Genomic DNA, 19,153 nt, shown 5'->3' with positions numbered 1-19,153 from the left:
TAACACTTGATAGTATTTTATGGTTTCAAAGTGATAACCATGTAATATTTTAATTGATTCTCAACCCACTTTATAGATGAGGAAACTGAGACTCACAGATCTGGTGACTTCCTAACTGTGGCAAACTACTAGCTACACAGTAGCTGGGCTGCCTTCGAACCAGGTCTTTTGACCTCAGAGTCTGTGCAGCTCACAAATAAAGCTGATTCTTTGACAAGTTAAGCCTCTTCTCTTGGATTCATTTTTCCAGTCTGTGAAAATGAGGGATTGGATTAGATTAGTAGGCAATCACTAGTTCCCAGGCCCTTTTATTTAAAGAAAAAAAGAGAACCCATAGAGTCTGGCAACTTAAAATTTTGCCAAGTATGAACACTTTAAAAAAAAAAAAAAGAACATTTTATCTTCAAAAAGCTAGGGGGATATTATCTCAGTGTAGTGGAGAGAAAAAAAAAATAGTAACCAAGAATACAATTCCTCTTAGGAATTAAGTGAGCTGTGTTTAGCATAACACTTTGATGAGCCATTGTGGTTGTACCAAACTGCTCTCTGGGTCTGGCCAGAGCGGGCCAGAAGGGAAATGGAACTAGAATAATTCTCTGCAAAAGAATTGATTTGCAGTGGGGATTTGGAAGGCTGAGCAAGCTGGTGACATGAAGAGGAGATGCTGAAAGAAAGTCCAGATCCAGGGCAGGGATGAGAGTCCCAGGGATGAGCAGCAAATGTTCTTCAGGTGGGAGGCAGAGAATGAGCAAAGGGCCCCAGGGAGAGGAAGGTCTGGTATTCCATTTCCACCAGGAGGTGTCTGCTTTCCTGGTGTCAGTCAACCTGTGGATACTCTGGCTCTCTTGTCAAAGTGCCCTTGCACAGTGAGGAGCTCAGTGAATGCGACCTTGGCAGTGCAAGTTTAGGGGGCCCTTGGTTAGGAATCATCCAGATCTGGCAGACCCGAGTTTGAGGCCCATCTCCATCATTTGGAAGTTCTATGAGCTCTTTAATCTTCAGGTTCCTTCTCTGAAATGGATATAACACTCCGCACCTAGAAGGTTGATATAAGGAATAAGTGGGACCATGGACTTAGTACTTGGTGCTCAAGCCTTCAGTAAACAGCTACTTAGCTGCCTGTTACTATTAATCATGGTTATTTGGATATTCACAATTTTACTTACTGTGGCAAGCTTGTAGGAGGTTTTTGTTCTGTTTGGGAAGCGGGGTGGCTTTTGCTGCTGTTAAATTCAGTGCAGGATCGGGCAGGAGTATCATCTGGAAGGGGAGGGAGATGAGTGGGGTATTAAACTCATCACCCACCCCGCCAACACCAACCGTAGCCCTTTCTGTGTCTTCAAGGCTGAGCGCTGTCTACATCTGAGACTCTGCTGCCTTGGAAATGACAGCATATCCTTCCAGGGCTAAGCTCAGAGGGCAGGGCTCCTGCCAAGGACAAGCTGAGGGCCAGTGGGGTGGGGGGAGACACAGGGAAGAGGAGGAGGAGTGAGTAGGATGACGCATGAAGAGAAAGGAAAAGTGTTTCCAGGAACTGAGAATCACTCACAGAGGCAGAAGGAGGTGCGTGTGTGCATGCACATATTTGCACGCACATAAATATGTAATCACAAGCATGCATCAGGTAGCAGGTGCATGCGGTGTGTATGTGTAGGTGTGACTGTGTGTGACTGAGGGTGCAAGCCCATCCATGTATAAGCATGTCAGTGTGTGACTCTGCCTGTAAGTGGTTGGCTCTGTGTGTGTGTTTTTGAGAAGTTCATATGCACATGTACCTCAGGTAAGCTTGGGCATGCTGGGCTGGAGTGTGGGGTTGACTCTGTGACTCTCTGAGTGACCGTGAGAGGAGGCTTCTGTCCTGTGAAAGTATCTTAGCAGCACTCAGGGTGTATGTGTGCCCCTAATGCACTTGGGATGCCTAAAAGCAGGGACCTTCTGCAGCTTCTTTGGGAAGACCCGGACCCCTCACCCCACCCAACAGCAGACTGTGTCTCCCTTCCTGGTGCATACCAGCCCTACCAGCCCCACCACTGACACCTCCTGCTGGCTGCCCGCCTGGACAGTGGGGTGGGGAGGAGAAAGGGAGGAATGGGAGGAGGGAGAGGAATGACCGGCCTCCTAGCTCCAACCCTTGGTGCTGCCAGGGAAACGTCCTCCTCCCACCCCCCATCCCCCAATCACCGTGATTCCTGCTGTGAGGGAGAGAGGAACCCTCTGTTTCCATGGCAACATAGCAGCCCTGCTTCTCAGCCTGAGCCCAGGCTCCTCTGAGCCATGGAAGGAGTGGGAAGAAAGCCCCTCCTCAGGCTTTTGAGCCCCTACCAAGTGCCCTCACCTGTATACTCCCTCCCCCCACCCCAAATATCCCCCACGCTCCTCTAATATTCATGACCCTGCTGGGACTCCTGAGCGCACACCCACCACTGCCTCCACTCCCAGGGTCTGGGGACCTGTCTTGTCCGCAGGAAGGACCACATGTGAGTTTGAGCCCTGGAGAGTGGCAGGATGGAGTTGAATTCCAGTCTTCACCTGTAAAATGGTACTAACATTACTACCTCTCAGGGTTCTTGTGAAAGGCAAATAAGATGGTGCTGTGGAGTTGCTTTGTAAATTCAGAGTACGGAATGGGTGGGTGTGTCATGCCACTGATGAAATGTAAATGGACTCTGCTTCTTTGAAGGGGCAATCCTCCCACATGACTTCACTTCCGGTTTTCTCTCCCATAGAAATACACATGTGCTCAGAGAGGCACACATGGGATTGTTTGTTGCAGGCTGCCCTGTAATAGTGAAACTTGGAAACAACCCCAATGCCCACCAATAGAGAAGCAGTTAAATGAGTCATTGTGCATCCATAGACCTACAGCTCTTAAAAAGGGCGTCTATGTGTGCTGATAGGGCACACGCACTAAGACATGTGAAAAAGCTAAGTGAAAAAGCTAAGCTAAGTGAAAAAAATCAAGTTGAAGAATGGATACAATATGATCCTATCTATTAGGCATGGTTTTCAGCATGTGAGTGCATGTATGGTCAGGCTAGACTGTTGACAGTGGGAATGGGACTGGGGAGCAAGGCAGTGAAGGGGAACTTTTATTTTTTTTCTTCTATGTATCTCTCATCTGCTTGCCTGTATAGCAAATGTAATTGAAAAGTTCTGGCCAGGCGTGGTGGCTCACACTTGTAATCCCAGCACTTTGCGATGCTGAGGCAGGTGGATCATTTGAGGCCAGGGGTTCAAGAGCAGCCTGGCCAACATGGCAAATACCCATCTCTACTAAAAGTATAAAAATTAGCCGGGCGTGGTGGCACACACCTGTAGTCCCGGCTACTCGTGAGGTTGAGGCATGAGAATCTCTTGAGCTGGAGAAGAAGCAGAGGTTGCAGTGAACTGAGATAGTGCCATTGCACTCCAGCCTGGACGACAGAGTGAGACTTTATAAAAATAAACAAACAGACAAAACTTCTGTGTCACTATTGTTATAGTTGATGAGAGAAAACATACAGGAGACAATCGGAGAACAGGGCAGAGAGTATAGAATCTAGTACCAGAAAAGCTTGGAGGAGAGAGGGAGAGTCAGGAGGGCTTCCAGGAGGAGGAGGAAGGTAAGCTGGATCTCAGAAGATGAAGAGAAGTCAGAGACTTGAAGCAGAGAGGAGAGCAGTCCAAACGCAAGTGAAAACTCGGAAGTGAGGAAGTACGCTCCAGGCAGGGAAGTCCTGAGGTAGGAGAAAGAGCAGAGGTCTTGGCATCAGATGTCTAGGGGCTGATTCCCATCTTGGCCACATCCTGAAGCTACAGTGCTAGGTAAATCACTTGCATTGTCAGTGTCCTCATCTGGAAATGGGATAATAGTGGGTATCTCACTAGATGGTGGTGAAGATTGATTGATGTCAGGACAGAGGAAACTAAGGTATCATACAGATGTGAATTCATTGCTGTCGGTTTCTCCCAGGGGACAATGAGACATAGACTTGACCACAGTCTACCTATTTGCCAATGCTTGGTGAACGCTAGTCAACCCTTTACCAGCCTGGTCAGGTTCAGGCCCACACTCAAGGTACTAGGAGACACAGAGCCAGCATGGATTCTTCAGCAGCAGAGGGAAGAGAAGATCTAAAAGTGACAAAAACCCTTGATTAGGACCCACATTATGCCAATCATGAGCTAGGTATTTTAATGTATTTATTTGGTCTTCTCAGGAATTTTATGAGATGAGTGTGCCTATTTTTCAGGTAAGGAAAAAATTCTGAGAAATTCATTCATTCACTCGTTCATTCAGCAAATACTCATTGAACAGCTTCCATGTGGACACCACTCTGGTTGTTGAGTGAAGGAAAAGTCCCTGCCCCCATGCAGTGTACAGCCAGCCTGACAGGAGAGATAGACAATGAAACTAACAAATCTTTGGGGTTATGACAGGTGATAATGAGTGCTATATGGAAACAAAGCTGAGTAAGGAGATCAAGAGCATGAGGAGGTGGTAGGACAGGTCACTCTGAATTTTTTTTTTTTTTTTTTTTTTTTTTTGAGATGAAGTTTTGCTCTTGTTGCCCAGGCTGGAGTGCAGTGGTGTGATCTCGGCTCACTGAAACCTCCACCTCCTGGGTTCAAGCAATTCTTCTGCCTCAGCCTCCCTAGTAGCTGGGACTACAGGTGCCCACCACCATACCCAGCTAATTTTTATATTTTTAGTAAAGACGGGGTTTCGCCATGTTGGCCAGGTTGGTCTCAAATTCCAGGCCTCAGGTGATTTGAGGCCAGGAATTTGAGACCAGTCTGGCCAACATGGCAAAACCCAGTCTCTACTAAAAATATAAAACTTAGCTGGCCTCCCAAAGTGCTGGGATTACAGGCATGAGCCACCATGCCTGGCCAGGTCACTCTGACTTTTAAGCAGGGAACTGAATGAAGCCCATGTAGACCATCCTGAGCAGAGGCATAGCCTGTGCAAAGGCCCTGGGGTGGGGGTAGGGGTCATGCTTGCTGTAAGTGGGGCTGGGTTGAGGAAGGAAAGAAAACAGGTGTGGTAAGAGAGTGGCTGAGGTTGGAGAGAAGTGAAGGATATGGACATATATATTATATGGGACTTTGGAGGTCAAAGCTAAGACTGTGGATTTAATTCTAAATGGGTTGAGAAGTCGTTCGTGGGATTTCACCAGAGGTGTGACACCATCTCAGAGTTAGGTTTTAAAACAATCACTCTGGCCATGGAGTGCAGATAAGACTGTAGGGAGCATGCCTGGGAGCTGAGGGGTTAATTAGGAAGCTGCTGTACACGTCCAGGTGAGAAGAGAAAGACAGAGCACAGTGGCAGCATGGAGGTGGTAAACGGCAGTCAGCTTTGAAATATATTTCAAAAACAGAAGCAACAGGGTTTCCTATTGGATTGAATGTAGACTATGAGCTAAAGGGAGGAGTAAAGCATGACTCCATGACTTTGGTCATGAGCAACTGGGTAAATGTCGGTGCCATTTACTGAGATGGGGAAGATGGTGGAGGAGCAGGTTTGGGGACAATTAGGATTCACTTTGATTTTGAGATGGCTTTAGACATCTAAATGGAGATGTTAGGTGGGCAGCTGGATATATGTGATGGAAATTCAGGGGAGATGTCAGGACTGGAGCTATAAATTGGGACATTGTCAGCATATAAATGTTGTGGAAAACCATGGGATAGGATGATATCGCCCAGGGAGAGCGTGCAGCTGGAGGACAGAAGAGGCTCCTAGGTGCTTTGGCCTTTGTAGGTCTGGAAGATGTATCCTCTCAGGAGACTTGTCTGGCATCTCCCTGGGAAAGATGCTCTATTCTATCCAGGCAGGGAAGCCTGTGCAGGGCAGGGGTTCTCAGAAGCACTAAGGGTTATGGAAACATAGATTGCTAATCCCAGCCCCATGGTTCTGGGGAGACAACACTTTGAGGATGACTGGTCCAGGGGGAGAAAGACTTGCAGTGAGACCATAGATTCTAGAGCCAGGTAGAACCGGTTTCCAAACCAGGCTGTCCCACCAACTTGCTATGTGATCTTGGGCAAGAGTGTCTGTCCCTGAGCCTCAGTGTCCTTTTCTGTAAAATGGGAACAACACCACCAATTGCTTAGGGTTTTCATGGTCAAACAAATTAGCATGTTTTCAGCTTTTAGGAACAGTGCCTAGACAGGCAGGGATTGGGAAATGTCCCATCTATCCCCGAAGAAGCCCTGGGGCAGGCAGGAGTGAGTGGTTTCTGTCCTCTCAGATGGCGCTAGGTTGTCAGCTGGAAACCTGGCAGGGGCAGCTGGGCAGACAGATGTCCCTGTTTTGATGCCTTGTCTCAGGATGCCCCTGAGACTTAAGTCTGGGAGGGAAGTAATGTCCGGCAAGGCTGCCTCACCCCTGGGCTCCCGCTGTTCCCCGAGCCCTTCTGCTGCCCACTCTGTCTCTGCCTCCGTGTTCCACCACAGGACTCTTCCTGTCCTGGTTCCTGAAGAGCTTCCGACGTCCCTTCATCTTCACCTGTCTCCAGTGGCTACTGACCACTTCCCCTCTTTTACCTTCACTCCCCTTCTTTCGCTCTCATTCCCCCTTCCTGGACCTTGTCACTCAGCTTCCCTCGAAAGTGAGTGTGGCCTGATTGTAAGAACCTGGCCAGGAGTCAGGCAGATGAGGATCCGGCAGCCAGGGACAGGAGCAAGCTGTCATCTCCGTGGCCCAGCAAAATCGGGGTGATATGCGCCTGCCTGAGGCTCAGCAGGAGACAGCGTGTGCAAAAGCACTTGATTTCCAGCAGGGATGTGATACATGCTCCTTTCTTTTCCTCCTGTTCTCTACTCTCTCCCCACCACATGCCAAGAGCCTCCCTCTCCCATGGCTGCAGAGTCAGCCCAGGTCTGGATGCGCCAAGAGGAGAGAGGAGGCTGCCTCCCCCCTCCCCCCTGTTGCTATTTAATGCCGCTAACAATGGATTCATTAACTGGGATTAATCTCATATACCAGCTCTCTATCCCCTTGGCTATTAATCACTCACTTCATTAACAGGACAGCATTAGCCAACCTGGGAGCCAAGACATGGCGTTCATACCAAGTACCTGGGTCTGCACCTCCTCGTCTTTCCTCCTCGCTGGTCCATCTTCTCTCTGCCTTTCTGCCTCTGGCCCGGCTCCTGTTGCAACCAGGCAGACATATGTGCCTCTCTCCCCATGTTTGCCACTGTGGTCTTGCTTCTGCCCCTGATGCCTTCTAAGTGTCTGTTTCTCTTTTTCCTCCTAACTGGTGCCTAACACGTAGTAGGGTCTCTTTACAGGTTGGCTGAACAAAGCACTGAGAGATACAAATAAGGAGATGCCAATTCCAGGATGCTAATTTTAAAAAATTGCCTTTTCTGTTTACAAAGATAATATATGCTCACTGTACAAAATCCAAACAACACAAGAAAGGAAGAAAGGAGAAAATAAAAATTCCCTGAAATCCCTGCCATCTCAAGATAATAACCTTTAGCGTTTGGTGAGCATCCTCTCAGATCTTGAGTGATATATATATAATTTTACCTAAATGGGATCATACTATGCATGCTGTTTTGCAACCTGCTTTTCCACTCAACAATATGTTGTCGAAATCTTTCCATATCAGTGAATATAAATATACATCATACTTTTTAATGGTTGCATAGCATTCTGTTTTATGGAAGTAACATAATTTAGTCAATGGATTTCCTATTGAACATTTATATTGTTCCCATTTTTTCACTGATATATTTGACATACAGAGCAACATTCTTGTGTATACATCTCTGTGCACTTGCCTAATTGAGTCCTTAAGATTAATTCCCAGAAGTAAAATTTCTAGGACAAAAGATTTGAACAATTAACATTTTGGTATGGAACAGCATAGGAGAGTCACATGTCTGGATTCAATAACAGTTTTGCCATTTCCTAGCAAGAAGATCTTGGGAAAATTATCTTTAACTTCTTGGGCTTCAGTTTCCTCATCTGTTAAATGGGAATAATAACTGGATTTACTTTATGAGATTACTGTTTGGATGAAATAAATTCCTAATATGCAAAGCACTTAGAACAATGTCTGGTGTGTCATAAAAGCTATATGTATTAGCTATTGCTGTGGGGACATTGGCCTGCTGGCCTCCAGATACAATGAACCTTCCCACATCTCTTCCACCATCAGCAGTGTGGGAGAAAGCCCCCTTTCTTACACCATTGTCAGTTTAAAAAAACTGGGCCCAGTGCCTCACGCCTGTAATCCCAGAAATTTGGGAGACTGAGGCGGGTGGATCACCTAAGGTCATGAGTTCGGGACCAGCCTTAGCAACATGGTGAAACTCCATCTCTACTAAAAATACAAAATTAGCTGGGCACAGTGGCAGGCACCTGTAATCTCAGCTCCTGGGGAGGCTGAGGCAGGAGAATTGCTTGAACCTAGGAGGCGGAGGTAGCAGTGAGCCAAGATCACACCACTGCGCTCCAGCTGGGGCGATAGAGTGAGACTCTGTCTCAACAAAAAAACGAACGAACAAACAAAAACAAACAAACAAACAACTTTTGCCACCTTATAGGTGACAATTGATACCTCCTTCCACGTGCATTTTTCATCAGTACTGAACTAGCGCATGTACTTGGTTCTTAAAGGACAGATGGACATTCTTACTTCATCTGCGAGTTGTCTGATCATGTTCTTCGCCCATTTCTCTATTGGAATATTTGTATTTTTCTTATTTGTGGGAGGTCTTTCGTATGTTAAAGACAGTATTCCTTATATTTTTCTACTTCATCCTGACTTTCAACCATATGTATTTTTTGTCCTGCATAAGTACTTGATTTTTATGCAGTTAAGTCTATAGTGTTTTTTCCCTTACTGCTTTTAGAGTTTGTGTTGTGCTTAGAAAGGCCCATAATACAAATATTCACACTTTGCTTTAGTACTCGTGTGGTTTCACTTTTTACACTTTGTTTTTATCCTTTTGAGTTTATTTCTGTGTAAAGAGTGAAGGACAATTCCAGCTTTATTGTTTTCCAAATGGTTGGTCAGTTATCCTGACAACATTTGATTTTCCATCTTTCCCCCAATGAGAACCGGAGAAGGAACAAGGGCAAATCAGTAATGTTCCCAGACAGAAAGGGGTGCTCATGGGTCAAAGGGCAATTCTGGACAGGATTCTGCAGAGTCTGTTAGGAGTGAATCCCTGGGGGGACCCCTCTTCACTGTAGTTCTGCTTGCCCTTCATGGGTGGAGACTCGGGGGGGTGCTGGGTGAGATGAACCAGGCCCTGCAGTATTACAAAGCCCCTTCAGGAGCCTTTCGTGTGCAAGTCAGCCTTGTTCCCAGATCTCAGAAATTAGGAAGAAAATCTGTCCTTCCCATTTTGAAGTCAATAGCCTTGTAACTTTGGATCTTTGTCCTCTAACCTCACCCCTATTATCCCCCCAGCCACTCATCCAGACCCTCCATACTAGCACATCAACATATATGTAATCAATCTTGTCTTTCTCACCAAAGCTGCTGCTTGTGCTGGCAGGGAGCCCCAGAGATGGTTTAGGATGCACCCCCTTGGAAGGCAGCCCAGAGTCATGGCAGCCTGTGTGTATGTTGGCGATGGAGAAAAGGGAAGGCTAGGTGATGGGAACTGCAGCTTCCAGGTTGCCTGTGCAGGAAGAAGCCTGGATTCTCACCATCGGTGCCTATGCCCCAGGTTCAGGCTGCTTGAATCCTCTTTGCCAATTTGTTTAAGGCAGGTTGGATTTGAGTGTGGTCTAGGCAGAGAGAAGGGTTTGTCCTGGAGTTCTCTGACCAAGTGCTCGCACAGAGGATCCTGGAAGACACAGGGTGATGGAAACATCTCTGTGGTCCACCCTGCAGCCTTGCTGTTTCCTGGGAGACACAGCCTTATATGACCTGAGATCCCCATGCCATCCCCAGCTGAGGGACACAGCTTGGCTGTGAGGCCAGGAGGACATGCACAGGCAAATCCAGAGCCTGTGTCAGGCAAAATGCCAGGCTGGGTAGTTATCCTGTGGGCACTGAAGGTGAATTATGGCACCAGCACCCATGGAGCAGGCACAAATCACAGGGCTGTCAGGAACAGGGGAAAGGCAAAGCCTGCCATCCTCCCCAGAAGGATTGATGGATTCAGGTCCTGGGTCTGGGTTCAAGATGATTGGATTTTATGATGTTTCATTTCCCCAGATGTTCCTGGTGAAAAGCTTGTCACCCAGGACTGTGTATGTGTGAGTGTGTGCATGTATTTATCACCATACATGCCTTGCTGGGACTATGCAGGAGAGTGACTTTTTGCAGAGCTCGCTGTATGGTTCTGATTTTATTTTTGTGTGACTGAATTGTGTGAATGTTGTAGGAGTGTGAGTTTTGTGTTAAATAGGACTGGGTGTGGCTCTTCACAAGGATGAAACTCAAGTTTCAAGACTGAGTTTCTGGCTATACAAGACTGTGTCTATTGGAGAATGAGTTAGAGGTCTTGAGTTGGTGTGTCTGGGTGGCTGATGTGGATACAAATCAAGAAAGGGAAAAGAGGAGTGAAAGCAGATTGGGAAGGACAGTTTTGGGTGCAATAAGTCTGAGGTCTTGGCAGAACATCAAGGAGAGACATCTAGAAAAGCCGGACAAGAGCTCAGAGGACAGTAAAGGGCAGGAGGGCATTGGCCTGGGCTGCCTTCCAAATGCATTCAGATGACAATGCGTTGGGATGGTGGCATTTGGCTGGAATGAGGAAAACACATTTATGTGAGCACGCGTGCACACACACACTCACCCATCCACCCACACCCACCCACACACTCACACTCATGTTTGAAGACTGAAACGATACATGCTATAAACCCAGCTAGACAGAGCTCAACAGGAAATTTCCAAGGGTTGCTGGATGCACCCGAGGGTGAGAGTCAGGGAACTCTTCCTGGCAGTGGTGAATATTCAAGGGAATCAGAAGGAAAGAAGGAGGCAGAGGGAAGAGGAGAATCTTATGATTTTAAGGATGGTGGGGATAGGGACAGACTATGTAAGACTTGGGGCAGGAACAGCAAACCACTTTGATGACAGTGAGCTCCTAGAAGGCAGGGGTTGTTTATTCATTGAGGCATTTCTAGTACCTAGCGCAGGGGTAGGCAATCTGTATGTTGAATTAACTGGAATTTAGTTGACTTGGAGTCAAATTCTGAACCACTATAACTGTGGAGAGTCTAGGTTTACTGAAGGAGAACTTTGAAATCCACACGTGACACTGGATGCGGGCTGATGGGAAGGGGAAGGGAGTGTTAGGTGGAGGCGCCTTCCACTGGCAGCCTGCCCCATTTTTCATCCACACAGGCTTCTGCACACTCCCTTCCTCCATGACCTGCCTCCCAAGCTCTGAGTACTAAACCATCATATTGCAATCTCCCTCCTCATTGCTTCCCAGTCTTCTCAAGCCCTGACCTTGACTCAGTTTCCTCATAGCCTTGCCAGGCTCAACATGTAGAACAGTTTCTGTCTGATCTTTAGCTGAATAAGCCGGGGGGGGGGCAGAAAAAGGGCAGCTGAGCTGGGGAGCACCCAAGACTTGGGCAGAGCCTGTTTATCCCCAGTTACAGGAACAGGAATGTAATTCACAAAAGGTACAAGTTATATTTGAGGGATCCAAGATTCAAGACGAGGTGAAAGATCTAAAATGAGGTTTCTGGGGAAGAGAGAGAAAGAAGTCTTTGTTGCCATAACTTGAGCATCAACAATGCTCTAGCAGGTAAGAGGGGTCCTGTGGCCAGGAGTCTTACACTGTGCTCGTCACAAATTTGTGTGGACAGGGGTCAGCCTCAGAGGCTCAGGCAGGGAGCAGGGGGCACCTGGGTCCAGATATACAGCATGCTTTTGGATGCTAGTAACAGATCTCCGACTCAGCAGCCGTAAATAAGAAAACATGGCCAGGCTCGGTGGCTCACACCTGTAATCCCAGCACTTTGGGAGGCCAAGGTGGGTGGATCACCTGAGGTCAGGAGTTTGAGACCAGCCTGGCCAACATGGTGAAACCCCGTCTCTACTCAAAATACAAAAATTAGCCAGGTGTGGTGGTACAGGCCTGTAATCCCAGCTACTCAGGAGGCTGAGGCTTGAGAATTGCTTGAACCCGGGAGGCAGAGGTTGCAGTGAGCCGAGATTGTGCCATTGCACTCCAGGTTGGGTGACAGAGTAAGACTCTATCTCAAAAAAAAAAAAAAAAAAAAAAAAAAAAAAGCACTATTTGTCATAATAGGAACTCCCTCCAGAGAGGGAGGTTGAGCTTTCATACGGTGGCTCAATGATATCATCAAGGGCCTGGGTTTGTTCTGTCTTTTGTTGCTATCTTGAGTGTACTGACTCTGTCCTCAGGATGGCTCCCTTCAAAGTCACAAAAGAACTGCCCCAGATCCAGGCATCCCCAGACACCACAGTGCCAGGGAGAAAAAAATCCACTCTGCCTCTGGGTATCTCTGGGTGAGAAACCTTTCCCAGAAGCCCCCATCAGATGCTTAGTCATATTCCTCCTTACTTTTCCATTCTAAAGGCATCAGGCAAAGGGGCTGGGACGGCCAGTACTGATTCATGCCAGCTAGGATCCTCCCTGGGGGTGGCCTGGGCTTGGGCCTGGGCCTAGCTGCTCTGAAGTATATAGTCCCCATATAGGAAGAAGAATCCTTAAACACAAGCAGACTCCTGTTAGGAACAAGCGGGTTGATACTGGGTAGGCAATGAATTATCTCTGCTCCACCACGCTTCTACCAGGGCCAGAGGGTAGTGGGTGCAAGACAGAGCTGCAGGCAACTTGTCAAGGCCAGAGCTCCACATGTGGAGACCAAACCTAGGATCCAGTCATTTGAGATTAGGCTTTGTATCCTCTTAGTGGAATCAATGGACAGTTCAAGCTACTAATCAAAACCTCATCACTGTCCCAACACCTTCTATGCCCATTTCAAAACTAAAATCCCTCACAGGGCTTGTGCAGCCCTGTATGATCTAGTGTCTGCTTTGTAAGCTTCGTCGGGAGTTGCTCTCTCTCCTCTCCTTGCATATGCAGTGTACCTTCCTGCATCAGGGCCTTTGCACATGCTGCTCTCTCAATTTTCTCCCTTTTACTTCCCTGCCTCCTTCTCCTCACTCTGCAGTACACTCTAAAAATCTCCTTAGTGCCCTCAGAGAACTTGTTGTCTATATACCTTGCTAGATTGCAGGCTTATTGAGGTCAAGGAAGGTGTCTATTGTATGGTACGCTCTGCTGGCCTTCCTAAATGGTGCTTGGCACACATTAGGCATTTGACAAATATCTGTTGAATGTATGAATGAATGACTTCTACAACTAGGGACAGGCTTGGTCCTGAGCTTTGGGCAGGGCTGATGGGTGGGTGGTTGATGAGGAGCCTGGTCTGTTGGAAGCCCCTGATGCTCTCTGAGCCCAGAAATGACATGACCACAATGGGCTCAAGGGCAGTAAGGACACCAATGTGCACAGGAGGGGTAAGAAGGCCAGCCAGAACCCTGTGCTCATCATGTAGGCATTAGGTTCCAGCTACAGAACCAGTGTTCAGAGAATTGGTAATGCCCTTATGAAGACATGATAGGTTGAAGTGGTGAGTGTTGGGGGCAATATCTCTGAGTGGTGGTGTCAGAGACCTGTTGCAAAATAAGGATGGTAATAGCATCTACCTTACAGATAGTCACTAAGAAGAGTACACAAAGCGTCCAAAGAAAGTAGTCTAGTGTCAAGAGGTGCTCAGTAAGTAATTAAACGTTGGCTTTGCCCTTACCAGGTATTTTGTTTTGTTGTTTTGTGACAGAGTTTTGCTCTTATTACCCAGGCTGGAGTGCAATGGTGTGATCTTGGCTCACTGCAACCTCTGCCTCCTGGGTTCAAGCGATTCTCCTGCCTCAACCTCCCAAGTAGCTGGGATTACAGGCATGTGCCATCACACCTAGCTAATTTTGTATTTTTAGCAGAGACAGGGTTTCACCATGTTGGCCAGGCTGGTCTTGAACTCCTGACCTCAGGTGATCCACCCGCTTCGGCCTCCCAAAGTGCTGGGATTACAGGTGTGAGCCACTGTACCCAATCACTGGGTTCTTAACCTAAGCAATTTACTGTTCCAGTCTCCAACCCAAGCTGGTTGTGAATTAATCCTGGTTCTTCCTCATTCCAACAAGAACTCCCAGCATGCGATACACCAGGGCTATGCTCTCTGCAACTCTTTAACTTTCCTGAGCCTCTATTTTTTTTTAATCTAGTTAAACGGGAGTAACCTCTATTTCTTTATCTAGTTAAATAAATGGGGGTAGTAACACCCTAAAATGTATTATCTTATTTGACCCTCATATCCCCTAGCTGATATGAGGGTCAAATAACACATCTCAGGGTGCTTTAGAAACTGCAAAGGACTGTTAACATGTAAAGAATTACTGTTCCTAATATTTTGTTGGAGTTGGGCTCATTCCTGGGCCTGGCATCTGCTTTGACTTTCTCAGTTCCTGTTTCTTGCCAGTCTCCGTTTTCTCATAGCCACCCACAATTCTGGCACTGACAGTGTAAGGATATAAGATGATATCCAGGGAGTTTGAATGTAGAAGGAAAAAGAAGGAACATGACAACAGCCAGCAGCCCTCTCTCTTGTTCCCAGGCTTACCACCTTTCCAAGTCGGCAGACCCCAAACCTGAGCACCATCCATGTGCCAGTTAGCTATTGCTGCATAACAAACCACTCCAAAACTCAGGGACTTAAAACAACCATTTATTGTCCCTCATGGTTCTTGGGGTTGATTCTGATGGGTAGTTCTACCTTTCAGACACTTGTAGAATTGTAATCAGAGGGTGGTTGGGGCTGGAGTCCTCTGAAAGCTTGGCTGGACTGGACATTCAAGACGGCTTCTTTCACTCATATGGCTGGCATCTGGGCTGGAATGGCTGGGACAGATCGTGGCTGGCCAGCTCTCTCTCTCTCTTTTTCTCCATGCAGCTCCTCTATATGGCTTCTTTGGACTTTCTCATAGCATATGGTCTTGGCATAGTTGGATGTCATGGCAACTGGCTTCTCCCAGAGTGGGCATTCTAGACGACCAAGGTGGACATTTTATGGCTTCTTCTGACCTAGCCTCAGAAGTCACAAGGCCTCACTTCTATTGCATTTTATTAGTTACACAGGGTCAGTCCCAATTCAATGTGGGAGGGGAATACACAAGAGCATGACTACTTTCAGCCACAGCTCATTGGGGAGCTGTCTTTGGAGACTAGCTAGCAAGATCCTTGTCTGGTAATTGAAACACTGCTCCATGGTGCCCTCTCAGAGGCCAGGATTTGGCAGGGGGGCAAGGCAGGCAGCAGTGAAGCACTGAGCAGCTAGGACTCCTGGCCCCCAACTTCATTTAACATGCATTTATTATGAATTATTATTTTACATTTTGACGTTTTACAAAGAATTTAATGTAAATTGAAAGTTCTGAGGCTCATTTTGTCAAAGAGAGAAACAAATGGTAAATAAGAATATGAAAATATGCTCAACAACATTAATCACTAGGGAAATGCAAACTAAAACCTCAATGAGATATCACCACACACATATTAGAATGGCTAAAGGAATAGTAATTTTTAGAAAACTGATAATATCAAATGTTGTTGAGAATGAGAACCACTAGAAATCACACACATTAATGGTGGGAATGCAAAATGGGACAGCCACTTTGGAAAACAGTTTGGGAGTTAAACATACACTTACCATATGATCCAACAATTCCACTCAGGTATTTAGAGAAATGAAAAGATAGATCCACACAAAGACCTGTATGCAAATGTCCCAGGCAGATGTATTCATAATAGTCCCAAACTGGAAAAAAACAAACCCATCCATCAACTCGTAATTGAACAAACCTATTGTGGTGCATCCATACACCATTCCATTATAATACTTCTCAGCAATAAGACAGAATGAACTACAGATACACACATCTGCATGGATGAATAGCAAAGAGACTGAGTCAAAGAAACTTTGGCCAAAGGCTATGTAGTATACAGGTCCATTATGACAATCTCTGGAAGAGGCAAAAGGTCTGTCACAGAAGGCAGATCAGTGGTTGCAGGGGCTGGCAGCGGGGAATGGGGCTTAGGTACAAAGGGGCACAAGAGAACTTGCTGGGATGACAGAAATGCTCTGTGACTTCACTGCGGTGGTGGTTTCACAAGTGTTCACATTTGTCAAAATCCATCAAACCGTCTACCTAAAAAAGGTGAATTTTTCTGAATGTAAACCATATAGTCCTGCAGCTAACAGACTTTGAAAATCCAGACTCCTCTTTCTCCCGCATGTTCCCTTATGCAGAGCAGGGCCTGTTTTTGGCCTCCAGTGCTCCTGTGCACCGCACAGTCCTGCCCTCTACCTTGGAGCCTTTGTGCACTGCTTCCTCTCCATGGATTCTTTCCCATTTACTCTTCCCTACTGCTAACTAAAAAAAAAAAAAAAAAAAAAGACAAGGCCTGGCTCTGTTGCCCAGTCTGGAGTGCAGTGGCATGATCATAGCTCACTGTAGTCTCTAACTCCTGGGCTCAAGCGATCTTCCTGCCTCAGCCTCCTAAGTAGCTGGGACTACAGGTGGGTGCCACCATGACTGGCTAATTTTTTAAAAAATTTTTGTAGAGACAAGGTCTCTCTATGTTTCCCAGGCTGCTTTTGAGCTCCTGGCTTCAAATCATCCTTCTGCCTTGACCTCCCAAAGTGTTGGCATTACAGGCATGAGCCACTGTGCCCACCACTGAACTCTTCTTTATCCTTCAGGCTTCAGCTAACTCTCACTTTCCCAAAGTGGCCTTTTGTCCCTTCCAATCTAAATTAGGTATCTATTTTTACATGCAGATAACACACTTGCTTTTCCTTTCTTCTATTAGAAGGTAAGCTGTGTGCAGACGGGGACAATGCTTTGCTCATCTCTGGCACACAATTAGCTCTTAGTTTCATGAATTAATAAACATGGGAGGGATGTCCACATATTCCTCTCTAAAGTTCTGTATTACATGAATTTGTTTATCTACAAGCATGCACTACTTTTTTCATTTTCACTATTTTAAAACTACTTGTTAAGAATGGAAATAATTCAAAAGTACATAGAATAAAAGGTGAAAGTCTTCCCTATGTTTGTGTAGCAATCTCACTTCTTTTTAATAGCTATGTAATGTTCCAGAGTATGCTTATACCATTGAAAATATTACTTAATCATTAATTGGAGTTTTGGCTTCCCCACCCCCCACCAGTGTTTTAATGTTTTTCTATTTAAAGTGCTGCATTATACCTTGGCACATATTATGTGATTGTTGCTGAAGGCTGGATTCTTAGAAAATGCAGCTATTAGGAAATAGGTCGTGTGTATTTTAGATGTGGAGTTCATCTGTCTTATTCCAAAAAGATGTATGCAAATACCTATTGTCACTGCAGCAAATGAGAGAGCACATGTGGCCAAACTCTCATGAACTTTGCTCTTTTTAACTAACTATGGATAGCATCAACCTTGCCAAGTTTCACCACTCATTTTAAAATGCTACCCATCATTTTAATTTCCATTCCCTGCAACTGAGGTTGTACATATTTTCTTTTTTTTTTTTTTTTGGTGGGGGTAGGGACAAAGTCTCACTCTGTCACCCAGGCTGGAGTGCAATGGCGTGATCTCGGCTCACTGCAACCTCCACCTCCTGGGTTCAAGGGATCCTTCCACCTCAGCCTCTTGAGTAGCTGAGGCTACAGGCGCATGCCACCACGCCCGGCTAATTTTTGTACTTTTAGTAAAAACTAGGTTTCACCATGTTTGTCAGGCTGGTCTTGAACTCCTGACCTCAAGTGATCCATCCACCTTGGCCTCCCAAAGTGCTGGGATGAGGTTGCGCATATTTCCATATGATTATTAGCTATTTGTGTGTCTTGTACTGTGAATTCCTGGTTATACTCTTTGCCCATTTTTATTTTTTGCTTTATTGATTTGTAGTAACTCCTTATGTATGTATGACATGGAAATAATCATTGGAAAGTTATAAATAACTTTTAGGGGTGATGAGTATGCTCATTCTTCATTGTGGTGATGGTTTCACAGGTGTATACTTATGTCAAAACTCATCAAGTTGTACACTTTAAATATGTGAAGCTTATTGTATGTCAATCATATCTCAAAGTTGTTTAAAAAGAAAAGTTATAAAATTTGTAATATAAATATTGCCTCCCAGTTGTCCTTTTTCTTTAAACTTCACTAACTTTTTTCTGTCATATAAAAGTTTTATAGTTACATGTCAGTTATTTATATTTTGTTCTGGAGTTATCTTAGCTGTGTGACTTCGGCAAGTTACCTAACCTCTCTGTGCTTCAGTTTTCTTACATAAAACAAGGATAAGAGTACTTACTGCATAGGGTTGTTGTGAAGATTAAATGAATCAATACACATGAGAAGTTCTTAGAATGGTAATCACCACAGGACACGGTGCAATAAATATTAACTATTATCATTTTCTGTGATCTCAGATCTATCCTGCTTAGGGAAATGTTCTCTATCCCACTATTATAAGAACATTTTCCTTTATTTTCTTCTAGTAATTTCATAGTTTCTAATGTTTAGTTCTTTTAGTCCATTTAAAAGTTACCCTTGTAGATTGTGTGAGAAACAAGTAAGTAAAATTGTATTATTTTCCCAGTGGATAGACACTTGTTCCAATGCTATTTATGGCATAATCCATCATTTCTGCACTACTTTGAAACATCATTTCATTTAAATTATGAATGTCTATGTACAAGATGATTCCTATGTACAGATGGGTCTTTTGCTGTGTATGTTCATTCCTCTGCTAATGCTTTCTACTGGTAAATTTAAATAGCTTCTCTCCAGTTGTAATCCTGCCATAATTCTTGGTAATTTCAACATTCAAATAGATCATTGTCTGGTACCTTGGTGCTATGGTTTGAATGTTTGTGTCCCCTCCAAAATTAATAGGTTGAAACTTAATCCCCAATGTGATAGTGTTGGGAGGTGGGGCCTTTAAGAGGTAATTAAGAGGGCACAGCCATCATGAATGGATTAATGCCATTATAAAAAAAAAAGGCTTGAAAAAGTGGGTTCACTCTCTCTTACCCTCTAGCCTTCTACCACATGATGACACAAGAAGGTCCTTGTAAGATGTTGGCACCT

Source organism: Macaca fascicularis, chromosome 1 (genome assembly GCF_037993035.2).
Source record: "Macaca fascicularis isolate 582-1 chromosome 1, T2T-MFA8v1.1".
NCBI classification, from domain to species: Eukaryota; Metazoa; Chordata; class Mammalia; order Primates; family Cercopithecidae; genus Macaca; species Macaca fascicularis.
The sequence above is the reverse complement of the archived record's forward strand: the minus strand, read 5'-3'. Positions refer to the sequence as shown.